This window comes from Pelophylax lessonae, assembly GCF_965119305.1.
Source record: "Pelophylax lessonae genome assembly, chromosome: 3".
Lineage (NCBI taxonomy): Eukaryota > Metazoa > Chordata > Amphibia > Anura > Ranidae > Pelophylax > Pelophylax lessonae.
This window is the reverse complement of record NC_138770.1, coordinates 276,063,819-276,077,523: the sequence shown is the minus strand read 5'-3', so window position 1 is coordinate 276,077,523 and position 13,705 is coordinate 276,063,819. Positions and strand designations below refer to the sequence as shown.

At 45.8% G+C, this 13,705-nt stretch overlaps 1 protein-coding gene across 2 annotated transcripts in view; it reads right to left on the bottom strand.

Annotated features, from left to right (window-relative positions):
* KCNMB2 (potassium calcium-activated channel subfamily M regulatory beta subunit 2) overlaps positions 1-380 on the bottom strand; it is a 765,065-nt gene extending 764,685 nt beyond the window's left edge. For both annotated transcript variants that reach the window (XM_082252380.1, XM_082252378.1), the window contains exon 1: positions 1-380. The gene's annotated coding sequence lies outside the window, so the exon portion shown is untranslated.
* Between the last annotated feature and the right edge of the window lie 13,325 nt (positions 381-13,705).

The window sequence follows — 13,705 nt, the reverse complement described above, 5'->3', positions numbered from 1 at the left end:
CTGTGTTAAGATATCACATTCTCTTCAGTCACAAAAGCCAATTTTCTGGCAGAGATTCAACGTAATCCTCCAAACTGCCACCACCAGTGATCCTGTTTTGTACAGCGTTCATTAGATCTTGTATCCAAGCCTTTTTTTTTTGGAGGGGGGGGGGGGCTATTAATGTCACAACCACGACTAAGTCTTGGCTTTATGCTCCATGCTCAAAATGTCTGAAATAGTTTCGAAGGACAAGGAGGATGCAAGGCATCCTAGACAGCCAAGCTTAAAGTGAGTTATCTGAAGCTCTGTTAACCTAGCATCGTGTGTTACAGCATGTGCTACTTGGAGTCTCCGTACCTCTGATTGACACGCTGCTTCTGTTTTTAATAAATATTGCAATAGGCGTACAGTGATATGCCTAATCCAGCATTTCACATGGGATGATTCTTATAAAAGTGGGTGGGAATATTTTTTTTTTCAGCTCAGTGAAATCATCCCTGTGGTATAAGAAGGCTTGAGCAGCAAATGTGGAAAATGCATGAAATTCTTTAGTCTGGTTGAATGACAAGGATGATCAAAAGTACTAAAAGAGACAGAACTTCCCCTCGTTCTGCCCCCAGCCTGCTCACTGAGTGCGCCTGAGACTTGCAGACAAGAAAAACGTTTAAACATTTAATTAGGGAGAGATACATTTCCAACCTAGGTAAATATCGTGTTTACCTTGTATGTTCTAATTCTGAACAAATCTTCAGTATGGTCTTTTTTTTTTTTGTTTTTTTTTTTTAAATAAAGGAATTTCACTTGTTTTCTTAAAAAAAAAAGTCAACAGCTAGAAGTACTTTATCCACTGACTTTCAACAGGCAAGTAGTTACCATCTCACAGAGTCCAGCGATATCTTCCACAGAGCCGATTTTTTAACTGGCTTTGGATCCTAGGTGCCACCAGTTTGGATGTGGGAGCTGCCTATGACTTCTGTGGGAGCTGCCTATGACTTCTGGATGTCTCACAACCAGCTTCCAATGCATGAGATTACATAGCCCTGCAAGACCGGTCCTGAGCCTCCTGGTATGTGTGACGTGGCCCAAGAGACTGTGGGCAGTGGGGTAGTGGGTACCTGGACGTGACGTAAATTTCACCTGGCTGAGGATTAAGGAAAATAGAGGTGTCAAAAAAGGTACCCCCAATAAAAGGCTGCATTTCAGTAATAGGGAGGGGGGGAGAATGAGAGGAACTTTAAAGAGGAATATTAGTCCTCCTTCATTTGGCTCAATACCCCCATTAAGCGCCCTCCATTTTTATTAATTTAATTGACTTTCCATAAGAGCCCTGTCTTATGCAAGAACCCACACATTCGTAGATATGTCACAGGGCTCATTTGGGGCCTGAGGCCCTGCAGCACATCTGCACATGCACAGTATCTGGAAAGGGGGGTGGGGGAAAGAACATCCTTCTTACCTAGGACAGTGGTTCTCAATTCCGGTCCTCGGGACCCACTAACAGGCCAGATTTTAAGTATTACCTTGGGGAGATGCAGACTAGAATACTGCAATCACAGAGCAGCAAATGGGATCACCTGTGATGTAATTTAGTTATCTTGCAAACCTGGCCTGTTGGTGGGTCCCGAGGACCGGAATTGAGAACCACTGACCTAGGAGAGCAGTACAGAATCACAAAAATTCCATTAAGTTAAAAAAAAAAAAAAAAAGATTCATATCCAAACATGAGAGAGGGAGGGAAGAAGAAGCAGGGGAAAATGAAAGTTAAAGGAGTTGTAAAGGCAGAAGGTTTTTTTTCTCTTAATGCATTCCCTCCTTATTGGCTAAGACAGCAGCGCGGCACGATTGGCTCCCACTGATGTCATTCAAAGTCAGTCAGCCAATCAGGAGAAGGGGGACAGGTTGCAGCTCCGTGTTGAAGCTGCTTGCTGTAGGGGCACTCAACAGGGGGGACGGGCCAGGAGCACAGAAGAGGGACCCAAAAAGAGGAGCATCTAGGCCACTTTGTGAAAAACCAACTGCTAAGAGCAGGTAAGTATAACATGTTTGTTATTTTAAAAAAGACTTTAAAGAGGTTGCAAACCCTCTCTTGGAACTTGTACCTATAGGTAAGCCTTTAATAAGGCTTACCTATAGGTACTGTAAATATCTCCTAAACATGCACCGTTTTGGAGATATTTACTTTTAATGCAGCCAATGACGTTCCTTCAGAGCCCTGTGCCGTGAACGGCGGCTCCCGCGCACATGCACAGGAGTGATGTAATCGCGGCTCCGGCCAATCAGATGGCCAGAGGACGCGAACCTGGAAGCAGGATGGCCGAACATTTCGGCCATCTTGCGCTGAGCGGGCTGCACTGTGGGGGCTTCGTTCTAAGATAAGTATTTCATACTAGCTCATTATGCCTTTCTCTTACAGGGTTTTTTTTTTTTTTTTTTCATTTTTGGGGAGAGTTTACTTCCTCTTTCATTTAGGGTGAAGGTCTTCTTTAATTTTTGGCTTCTGTTTTAAGCAGAAAAAAGTATGATTAACCCTATGAATGTTAGATTCTGACTATCAGGCATCAACATGAAAACTGACAGAGGAAGCAATCAGTATGCCATGGCATGTCATTAGGCTTCTGAATATATATATATTCTAAAAGTAATGTTGCACTGCCGGTATTATTGATCACATTCTGAATCATAAGAAGTGAAATGTCAGTCGTTGAACACTTCAGTAGGTGAGATACTTGCTGTCACTGTGTTGATGAACAAATATTTCCTGAGGAAAAAAATTGAGTGTTTTTATTTTTCTTCTTCATCTAAGAAAATCTTTCACTTAGTGAACAATATGCTAAATTTCCAGAACAGCCTAGAAGTTCTTCGGCACATGCTAGTTAAGAATGGAATATAATATTGAGGGTAGCACGCTTAGGTAGAAGGCATTAAGTATAGATTGATACTTTGTTTCTTTTGCTTCTAAAATCTGAGTTGCCCTTTGTGAGTATCTAAACCTTTTTTATTACCCTACGTCAAGCCCAACAGTGACATCTGCAGGATACAATAAGTTACATTAAAAAATAAACAGGCCTGTAGTAACAAAAAAAAAAATTGCAAGGGGAATTCTACTCAGACAATAAAAGAGCATGCTAATATAGTTATATATTTAATAAAATCATTAAAGATAAATTCTTGGAATGATCTTTTTTAAACTTACATTAGGCAAGCGTGGTCACATCTAATTCTTCATATCTTACATCTGGTGAGGTGCTAGGGATGCAGAAATGTAATGTAGTATTCTGTGCTTACATACAGTCAGTTCTAAACACAAGGAGTCACTCACTCTGCACCTTCATCATTCAAAGTATGTCATGTATTTTTTTTTTTTTTTTGATGAATACAATATGTTCTCTTATTTGACAAGATGAAGATTGTGACTTAAATGTGCCCCCTCCTCTCTGGCTCATCCAATCACTGAAAAAATCACAAGCCCTTCTCTGAATGGAGGAGTTACTGAGTGAGAGATGCCCTCTGTTCGGTATACAGATGGCAGTGTAGTGTACATGCGGCTTTTGTGTGGTTAGCTGCACTTTGCCATTGACTTCTATTATGTCCCACGGTTTTACTGCACTTAATAAAACCAAAAACTGAAAGTGTGGTTTTGCTGCACTTTCAGAAAGTGAATGAAAGCCATGGAACATAGTAGAAGTCTATGGCAAAGTACATCTAACCCACATGAAAACTGTGGGTACACTGCGCTGTGTCCATGGTGTGGGAAAAACATGCTGCATTTGTTTGAAAGCCAAGCTAACTGTATATTACTATTGACCTCTGTACTCTCTATTACTTACTACTGACCCTGGAACTCTGCCTCACTTACTACTGACCTCTGAGTCACTTCTGAGCCCAGCGTCACTTATTTCAGAGGTCAGAGGTCAGTACTAAATGAGGCAGTAATAGCACAAAGAATGCAGTAGTGACAGTCTGTTTCACTTAGATTTGCCACCTCATTCCTTTAACCACTTTAAGACCGGAAGGTTTGACCCCCTTCCTGACCAGGCCCTATTTTGCCATTCGGCATTATGTTACTTTACCGGACAATTGCAAGGTCATGCGATACTGTACCCAAAAAAAATTGATGTCCTTTTTTCCCACAAATAGAGCTTTCTTTTGGTGGTATTTGATCACCTGTGCGATTTTTATTTTTTGGGCTATAAACAAAAAAGTGCGACAATTTTGAAAAAAAAAAAAACAATATTTTTCACATTCTGCTATATAACATTCCCAAAAAAAATTAAAAATCAAAATTTTTTTAACATTTTAGGCCAATTTGTTTTCTGCTACATATTTTTGGTAAAAAAATTGCAATAAGCGTATTTTGATTGGTTTGCGCAAAAGTTATCGCGTTTACTAACTACAGGACAGATTTATGTAATTTTTATTGTTTTATTTATTTTTTTACTAGTAATGGCGGCGATCTGAAATTTTGAATGCGACATTGCGGCGGACAGATCGGACCCCTAACTGACATTTTTAACACTTTTGTGGGGACCAGTGATATTACTACAGTAATCAGTGCTATAAATATGCACTGTTACTGTAATAATGACACTGGCAGGGAAGGGGTTAACCCTATGGGTGATCAAAGGGTTAAATGTATGCCTCATGCTTACTGACGTGTATGTGGTGGGGGTTCTGTGACACAGACAGAGATCGAAGCTTCAGCTATGCTAAATCCTGTGATCTCTCCCTGTCTGTCACTGAGAAGATCCGCCTGCTTTGTTTACATAAGCAGGCGGGTCTTCTCACACTTTCCCCGACAATCGGGGAAGAGAGGCGGCAATCGCTGCCTCTGCTCCTCCGGCCCGACTCCCACTGTGTCTAAACACAGCAGGAGCGAGCCTCTGGCGGCGCGCCGCCGAGACCACTAGGAGTCCAGCGACATAGGTCTACGTCGCTGGACCCAGGGGAGCCGACCTGCAGCAGTAGGATTACTGTCAGCAGTCAGCAAGTGGTTAAACCCAAACACATATGAATTACACGGGTTCTAAGGCTAATTTAATGCAGATAAGGCACCAAGTGAGTTTAATTAACATCCTAATCAGTCACAGAACCTGTGTAAATAATATGTGTTTGGTTTTAAAAGAAGGAGGTGGGACCCCTAGTCTTAATTCTGCATGATTTACCTCTGTTCTCCTTCTCCCAGGGACTGTTCACAGTACTCGAGGTACTGCAGCTCCAGCTCTTCATCCCCTCCTCCTTTTGCCTGGTCCAGTAGACAGGACTAAATTACAGCTAGTCGTAACCCTGCCTATTGGACCAGGGAATAGGCGAAAGAGCTGAAGAGCTGGAGCAACAGTACCCTGAGTACTGTGAAGAGTCCCAAGGAGAAGAGCAGAAGCAAGCCAATCCTCTTTCTGTGTCTCCCCTGCAGCTGTGATGCAAGAGTTGAGGCTGCGGCTAGCACTGAAAGTTTATCCTTAAAGTTGGTGGAAAAATAATAAGATGTGGTGTAGTGCTGCGCTGCCTCTTTTCAAAATGTAACAATGTAGCACAGTAAATGAATTGGTATTAATTGAATAAATAAATAAAACGTGGTAGGCGTGTCAATCCTATAAAGTGCTACAATCACTTGATAAAATAAATATAGACTGAATAAATATAAATTGATAATTAAATAAAACGTGGTGCTGGGAATATGCAAATAGGTTGCTGAAAAAAATCAATCCATAGGTGCAAATTTTATGCTACCAATTAATGGCTCGTGGAATGGAATATACCACGATAATACATTTGAATGAGCTGGGCCTAATTTTGAGGTGGACATTGGCTCCAAGGTAGAGCAAAAACAAGGATGTATAATAATGTCTGCTATCACTGAATTCTTCTGGATTTCACAGGAAGCAACATTTGAGACAACAAGCATGTCACAAATAAGGATTCTTCAATGTGCATGCGGTAACTCTAATTTTGGTCTTTTTATTGAAATGCATGTATTTTACTTGCCTAAAAATTGCTTATACCTACCTTTTTTCCAAAGCAGTCTATAGATTAGACAAATGACATACTGCTGTTGATATGCCGCTCGTTAAAGCTAAACTTCTGGCATGCAAGCAGGAGATGAGTGACTGCTGAATAACTTGAAGCTCTGGACACTAATTGTTACAACTGTAAATTGTTGCACTAATTTCCAGACAGAGTCAATGTCAAGTATTTAATGGGATGACAACAAAGAACGAAAGCATGACTTACATTTATTACCAGCAACAAGGAATGGAAAAGCCAGAGATGAACACATTTTGGCTGCTTAAATCTATATTAAGTAAAATGATTAACTTGACTGCAACAATTAGCTCCAGCCAGGTTACAGTAGGACTAAATGTCAAAGGTGTGCACACAGGGCGTGCCAAGTGTGCCTGGGCATCCCCTAATCACCCTGTGTGGCGCAGATTTCCCCTATTGAAACCCCAGATATTTCAACAAAGCCCCCTAACGGGGCTCCTAAAAATTTGTAAAAAAAATAAAATAGTAAGAAATATTTAAAAAATTAAATAAAAATAAAAACTACTGACAACATCCACTGCCCTACTGACACCTATCTCCACCCTACTGACACCGTCCACTGCTCTACTGACACCGTCAGTATATATATACACATGCATATGTTTGAGCTTTGAGATGCACACCCTAATGCAATAGGCTGTGAACACCTATGCTAACTGTGCTGTTATTGCAACCTTTAAATATTACACAATCTTTCAGAACTAATTTGACACAATTGTTTCAACAAAAACAACACATGCAATAATAATGAGGCTCTGTATTTTTAGAGGACCCAAACTATGGAAGTTGTGTTGAAAAAGCTAGCTGGCAAAAGACTATAATATACATATTGTTTATAGACTCTCTGCAGTTGATAATTACTCCATTAATGACACATTATGCCTCCATGCCTTAATCCACACCGATTCTCTGTATGAAGGTTACCATCTTGGTAGAGCAAGGGCTTTGCTTCTTTATGTCAGAGCTGCCCCCAGATGGCAATTCAAAGAAAATTCAAGAAGTAGCAGTAAGGTGCAGAAAGCAAAGATTTACAGAAATAATGAAGCAGAATCACTGCACTGCAATTTCTATGTATAACTTTTTCTCCAGCAAGGAGAACAGTAAGTAGCACAGCAGTGACATTGGCAAATCTAGCGGTCAGAGGCGCTGTAATTAGAATCTCACTTTCCAGATACACAGCTCAGGGCAAAGGGGTGGATGTCAAGGTAATGAGAGTGCACTTTTATTTTTTAGGTTATAATCAAGATAAAATGTATTTTTTTCAAGGTATCACTACAGGCAAATTTAACATTTCCACATTTGCAATATAAGATAGCAAATTTTAGGCTCACTTAAGATTATCCGAAATGGTTTGCCCCTAGTGATGGACGAACATAGGCCGGGTGGTTCGTGAACGTCAGCCGCAAATTTTCTCAAAAGTCCGCGAACTGCAAGTTTGCGGCGGGCCCCATTGACTTTAATGGGAGGCGAACTTTAAAAACCTTTAGGTCACATTTGCAGCCACAAAAGACATACTAGCTGTGCACAAATAGTCCCAGCACATGGACAATGTCATAACAGAAGTATTGCAATTGGAAAAGTTGCCCTAATTTTTTTTTCTTTTTACAGCAAAATGCTTTATTATTTTTTCATAAATTAGCCAGAACTGCCAGCAGCTGGTAAATAAATGTCAAATACATATAGGGTCCATTCACACATCTGTAAAATGGGTCCGCATCCATTCCACAATTTGGCGGAGCCTTTACAGACCCATTGATTTTCAATTCCAGTCTGAAAAACTAGGCATTCACAGGATAAAGAAGTAAGTGTCGGCCAGAATAGGCCCCAAAAATTAGCCCACATGGGTTTACCTGGCAGCTAAGAATGTTGTATTCTGTGGCTGAAGGTACATTAGGCATTCACAGGATACAGAAGTAAGTGTCGGCCAGTATTGGCCCCAAAAATTAGCCCACATGGGTTTACCTGACAGCTAAGAACTTAGTATTTGATGGCTGGAGGTACATTAGGCATTCACAGGTAACAGAAGTAAGTGTCGGCCAGTATAGGCCCCAAAAATTAGCCCACATGGGTTTACCTGACAGCAAAGAAAGTTGTATTCTGTGGCTGGAGGTACATTAGGCATTTACAGAAAAAATAATTGTCGGCCCTGAAAGGCCCCAAAAATTTGGCATTCCATGGACATGAAATGCCTTTTATGCTGCTGTATTTAGCGAAGACAAGGACCAGGAATTGTTGTGGGTGGATGGCGGTCTGGCAGATATTGGTGGCCTGGCATGAGGAATTTCAATGAAACATGGTCTACTGGTCACATGTGTTGTATTCCTCAGAGATCCATGCCTCGTTCATTTTTATAAATGTGAGGTAGTCTACACTGTCATGAGCTAGCTGAGTGTGCTTATCGGTCACGATCCCCCCTGCTGCGCTGAACGTCCTTTTCGGACAGGACACTGAACGGGGGGCAAGCCAACATTTCCATTGCAAATTGTGCAAGCTCTGGCCAGAGGTCAAGCCTGCCCACCCAGTAGTCCAGGGGTTCATCACTCCTCAGAGCATCCACATCAGCAGTTAACCTGATGTAGTTGGACACCTGTCAGTCTAGGCATTCTCTGATGCTGGATCTGGAGTACAGCTGTCGATGGTTCGGCTGAAAGAAGGATCTCATATCTGAAGTGACCAAGACATCTTTAAACCACCCTCTTCTTGCAGGCGCTGTTGGATTGCTACCTGCAACTGTCTCTCTGTGACTGGAAATACCTCTGCCAGAGCACTCAAAAGCAGAATGCAGCATTTCCCGCAGCAAGGCCTGGAAGTGCTGCATTCTGACCGCCCTCTATGATTGTGGTAACATTTCCACCGTTTTTTGTTTGTACCGGGGGTCTAAGTATGTTGCCACCCAGTACTGGTCCTTGGCCTTTATGCTTTTTATACGGGGGTCCCCCTTAAAACACTGGAGCATGAAGGCCCCCATTCGCACTTAACTGGAAGCGGTGTAGTGGCCAGCTTCCAGCTCATCATCCATGATAATGTCATCCTCGTTCTCCTCCACCCATCCACGGATAACACCAGGGATCCCAGAAAGGTTTGAAGCATGCTCTTCTTGCTCCTCCTCATCCCCCCAGCACCATCCTCCTCTGACTCCTCTTCAGACTCCTGCTGTTGACTTGTCTCAGATGGAGTAGCACCCACTGGGAATTCATCCAACATTGCGACTTCCTCATCTTCCTGCTCCTGCTCCTCGACGGCTTGCTCAATGACACGACGCAATGCACGCTCCAGAAAGAAGGCGTATGGTACGATGTCACTGATGGTGCCCTGGCCGTGACTGACCAGTTTAGTGATCTCATCGAATGGCAGCAGAAGTGTGCATGCGTCCCGCATGAGCAGCCACTGGCGAGGTGAAAAAAACCCAAGCTCCCCAGAACCTGTCCTGCCGCAGAGTTTGTACAGGTAGTCGTTAACTGCACATTTCTGCTGGAGCAGCCTATAAAGCATAGGCAATGTTGAGTTCCATCGCGTCAGGCAGTCACAAATAAGACACCTGACGGGCAGGTTGTGTCGCGGCTGAATGTCAGCAAGGCGAGCCATGGCTGTGGGCTGTGTAAGATCTTCTCAAATGGCCCAAGATTTTCCTGGCCTGCCGCAAGACGTCCTGGACCCCAGGGTATTTGGCAACGAAGCGCTGCACCACCAGGTTCAGGACGTGTGCCATGCATGGCACGTGTGTTATTTTGCCCTGTTTAAGCGCGCTCAGCAAATTGGCACCGTTGTCGCACACCACTTTACCAACTGTCAAATTGAGCGGTGTCAGCCACTGATCTGCCTATGAACGCAAAGCTGAAAGGAGTGCAGGACCAGTGTGGCTATTGGCTTCCAGGCACAACAGACGCAGCACAGCATGACAACATCTCACTTGGCATGTGGAATAGGTTCTGGGGATCCTGGGCGGCGCAGCGGAAGAGACGGTAGCAGCGGAAAAGGAGGAGTCAGCCGAGGAGGAGAGGGAGGATGGAGGAGGAGTAGGAGGAGGAGAAGAAGAGGCAGGCCTGCATGCAATCCATGGCGGTACATCCAAATCTACACGGGTTCTACGGGTTACATGCTTGACGCCCGTCAGAAGGTTCACCCAGTGGGCAGTAAAAGTGATATACCTTCCCTGCCCGTGTTTGCGAGACCATGTGTCTGTGGTCAGATGTATCTTGGCACCAACACTGTGTGCCAGAGATATATTCACTTGCCACTGAACATAGCCATACAGCTCTGGAATGCCCTTCTGCGAGAAATATTTCCTGCCTGGGACCTTCCATCGTGGTGTTCCAATGGCCACAAATTTCCGAAAGGCCAACAAGTCCACCAGTTGATATGGCAGTAGTATGGCTATCAGTTCCTGTGGCGGCTGGTGCTCAAAATTTTGGGAGGGGGGGCGCAAACAGAAAAATGTAATAGGCATTGCTTTGCGGCAAAAAACGCTGTAAAAAATTGCAGGACTTTGAGGTCACAAAAGTGTGAAAGAGGCCTTCAGTAATTAGGGTATAGTGTGCCCCCTTTCAAAACAGAGAGACCAGCGTGCCCCCTTTCAATGCAGAGAGACCAGCGTGCCCCCTTTCAATGCACAGTGACCAGCGTGCCCCTTTCAATGCACAGTGACCAGCGTCCCCCCTTTCAATGCACAGTGACCAGCGTGCCCCCTTTCAATGCACAGTGGCCAGCGTGCCCCCTTTCAATGCACAGTGACCAGCGTGCCCCCTTTCAATGCACAGTGACGAGCGTGCTGCTTTCAATGCACAGTGACCAGCGTGCCCCCTTTCAATGCACAGTGATCAGTGTGCCCCCTTCAAAACATTGACCAGCATGCCCCCTTCAATGCAGTGACCAGCGTACATGCCCCCTTCAATGCAGAAACCAGCGTACATGCCCCTTCAATGCAGTGACCAGCATACATGCCCCCTTCAATGCAGTGACCAGCGTACATGCCCCCTTTCAATGCAGAGACCAGCGTACATGCCCCCTTCCATGCAGTGACCAGCGTACATGCCCCCTTCAATGCAGTGACCAGCATACATGCCCCCTTTCAATTCAGTGACCAGCGTACATGCCCCCTGCAATGCAGAGATCAGCGTGCGTGCCTCCTTCAATGCAATGAACAGCGTACATGCCCCCTTCAATGCAGAGTTCAGCGTGCGTGTCCCCTTCAATGCAATGAACAGCGTACATGCCCCCTTCAATGCACTGGACAGCGTACATACCCCCTTCAATGCAGAGTTCAGCGTGCGTGCCCCCTTCAATGCAATGAACAGCGTACATGCCCCCTTCAATGCAGAGTTCAGCGTGCGTGCCCCCTTCAATGCAATGAACAGCGTACATGCCCCCTTTAATGCAGAGTTCAGCTTGCGTGCCCCCTTCAATGCAATGAACAGCGTACATGCCCCCTTCAATGCAATGAACAGCATACATGCCCCCTTCAATGCAGAATTCAGCGTGCGTGCCCCCTTCAATGCAATGAACAGCGTACATGCCCCCTTCAATGCAATGAACAGCATACATGCCCCCTTCAATGCAGAGATCAGCGTGCGTGCCCCCTTCAATGCAGTGACCAGCGTACATGCCCCCTTCAATGCAGTGACCAGCATACATGCCCCCTTTCAATTCAGTGACCAGCGTACATGCCCCCTGCAATGCAGAGATCAGCGTGCGTGCCTCCTTCAATGCAATGAACAGCGTACATGCCCCCTTCAATGCAGAGTTCAGCGTGCGTGTCCCCTTCAATGCAATGAACAGCGTACATGCCCCCTTCAATGCACTGGACAGCGTACATACCCCCTTCAATGCAGAGTTCAGCGTGCGTGCCCCCTTCAATGCAATGAACAGCGTACATGCCCCTTTCAATGCAGAGTTCAGCGTGCGTGCCCCCTTCAATGCAATGAACAGCGTACATGCCCCCTTTAATGCAGAGTTCAGCTTGCGTGCCCCCTTCAATGCAATGAACAGCGTACATGCCCCCTTCAATGCAATGAACAGCATACATGCCCCCTTCAATGCAGAATTCAGCGTGCGTGCCCCCTTCAATGCAATGAACAGCGTACATGCCCCCTTCAATGCAATGAACAGCATACATGCCCCCTTCAATGCAGAGATCAGCGTGCGTGCCCCCTTCAATGCAATGAACAGCATACATGCCCCCTTCAATGCAGAGTTCAGCGTACATGCCCCCTTCAATACAATGAACATTGTGCCATCACTGCCGTGCCCTCCCATCAATGCAGAGTTCAGCGTGTGTGCCCCCCCCCCCCCCGAGAGCAGTGCACTTACCTGGAGCCCTGGAGCAGCCCGCCCGGGCGACGGCCTCTCTTGTCTTCAATCCCGGACTCCCGGCGGGCGGCTTCTTCTCACTCTGGCTGCGCGTCTTCTCTGGTCCTCCCGCTCCCGCCTCCTCTTCGGCCAATGGCATGGGGTTTGCTATGCGGCCAATCAGGAAGCCGGTATTAGACCGGCTTCCTGATTGGCCAGGAGGAGGAGGATCGGTGTGACAATAGCGAATTTTCATTCGCTATTGTGACACAATGGGTGGGCTCTGGGCGCACTGCTCTCCGCCCCGGGACCACCCTTTGTATCACCCTATTACATCCTCTGGCTCTAATCAGGTGATTTAAAAAAAAAAAACATTAAGCTCCATACGTCCGTCCCTGCATGCAGATTAGGGGGCCGGATGCATGGATGGGGGGGCGGCGCCCCTGAGCCCTGTATACACCAGCCGCCACTGATCAGTTCCGACAAGCCAGCAGTCAAACGTTGGGCAAGAGGCTTATCCAGCATCATCATTTTTTTCCGCTCCAACATTTGGGCCACAGAAGCCTGCCTTTTTCCAGAACAACGTGACGACGGCATCATGGAAGGTGGAGTGGAGGACAAATGTGAGGAGAGAGGAGAAGGAGAAGAGGCTGGATGGTGAGAGCCTGGAGTGTGGCTTGTAGGTTCTGACAGTGATGCTCCCACTGGGCTCGGTGATGGGAGTTCTGGTGCCTTCTTAAGGCGGTCGTCCCTGGGTGAGTGTTGGGCTTACCGTGACTTATGCGTTGACTGCAAAGGCTGCAGATGGCAACACTGTTGTCAGCAACGGACACATTTGCAGTCTGCTTTGTACCTCTTGTGCAATGCAATTTCTGCCTGCCTCTCCTGCCTATCTGCCTGTCCGTCTCTCCCTCTGATCTCCCCTCCTCTTCCTCTCTTGTGGGCACCCACGTGACGTCCATAGACACATTATCATCCACGTCACCTTCCCCACCACTAACATTCGAGATCTTGGAGTAGGCAGCAACAGCGGGGACCAACCTCCTTGGGCTGATCTGGGTACTGTTGTCAGACTGCTGAGTGGTGGCTTTTGCTACCTCCTCTTCCTGATCCGATGCCAACAATGGCTGCACATCGCAAATTTCTTGTGATGGATCGGAAAATAATTCCAGTGACTCAAGCGGAGGGTATGGGGTGGTGGTGGTGGTAGTCTGTGGTGGTGTCTTTGGGGGTGCACACAGTAGAGAGGGAAGAGGGTGCAGATAGAGAGGATGAGGAGGGTGCAGAAGAGGAAGGCGGAGTGATCCACTCAACCAAGTCTGATGCGTCCTTTGACGTAATCAAATGTGCCTCCGGAACGTCACACTTTAGCTCCGGCCTATTGCTCCTGCCCTACCCC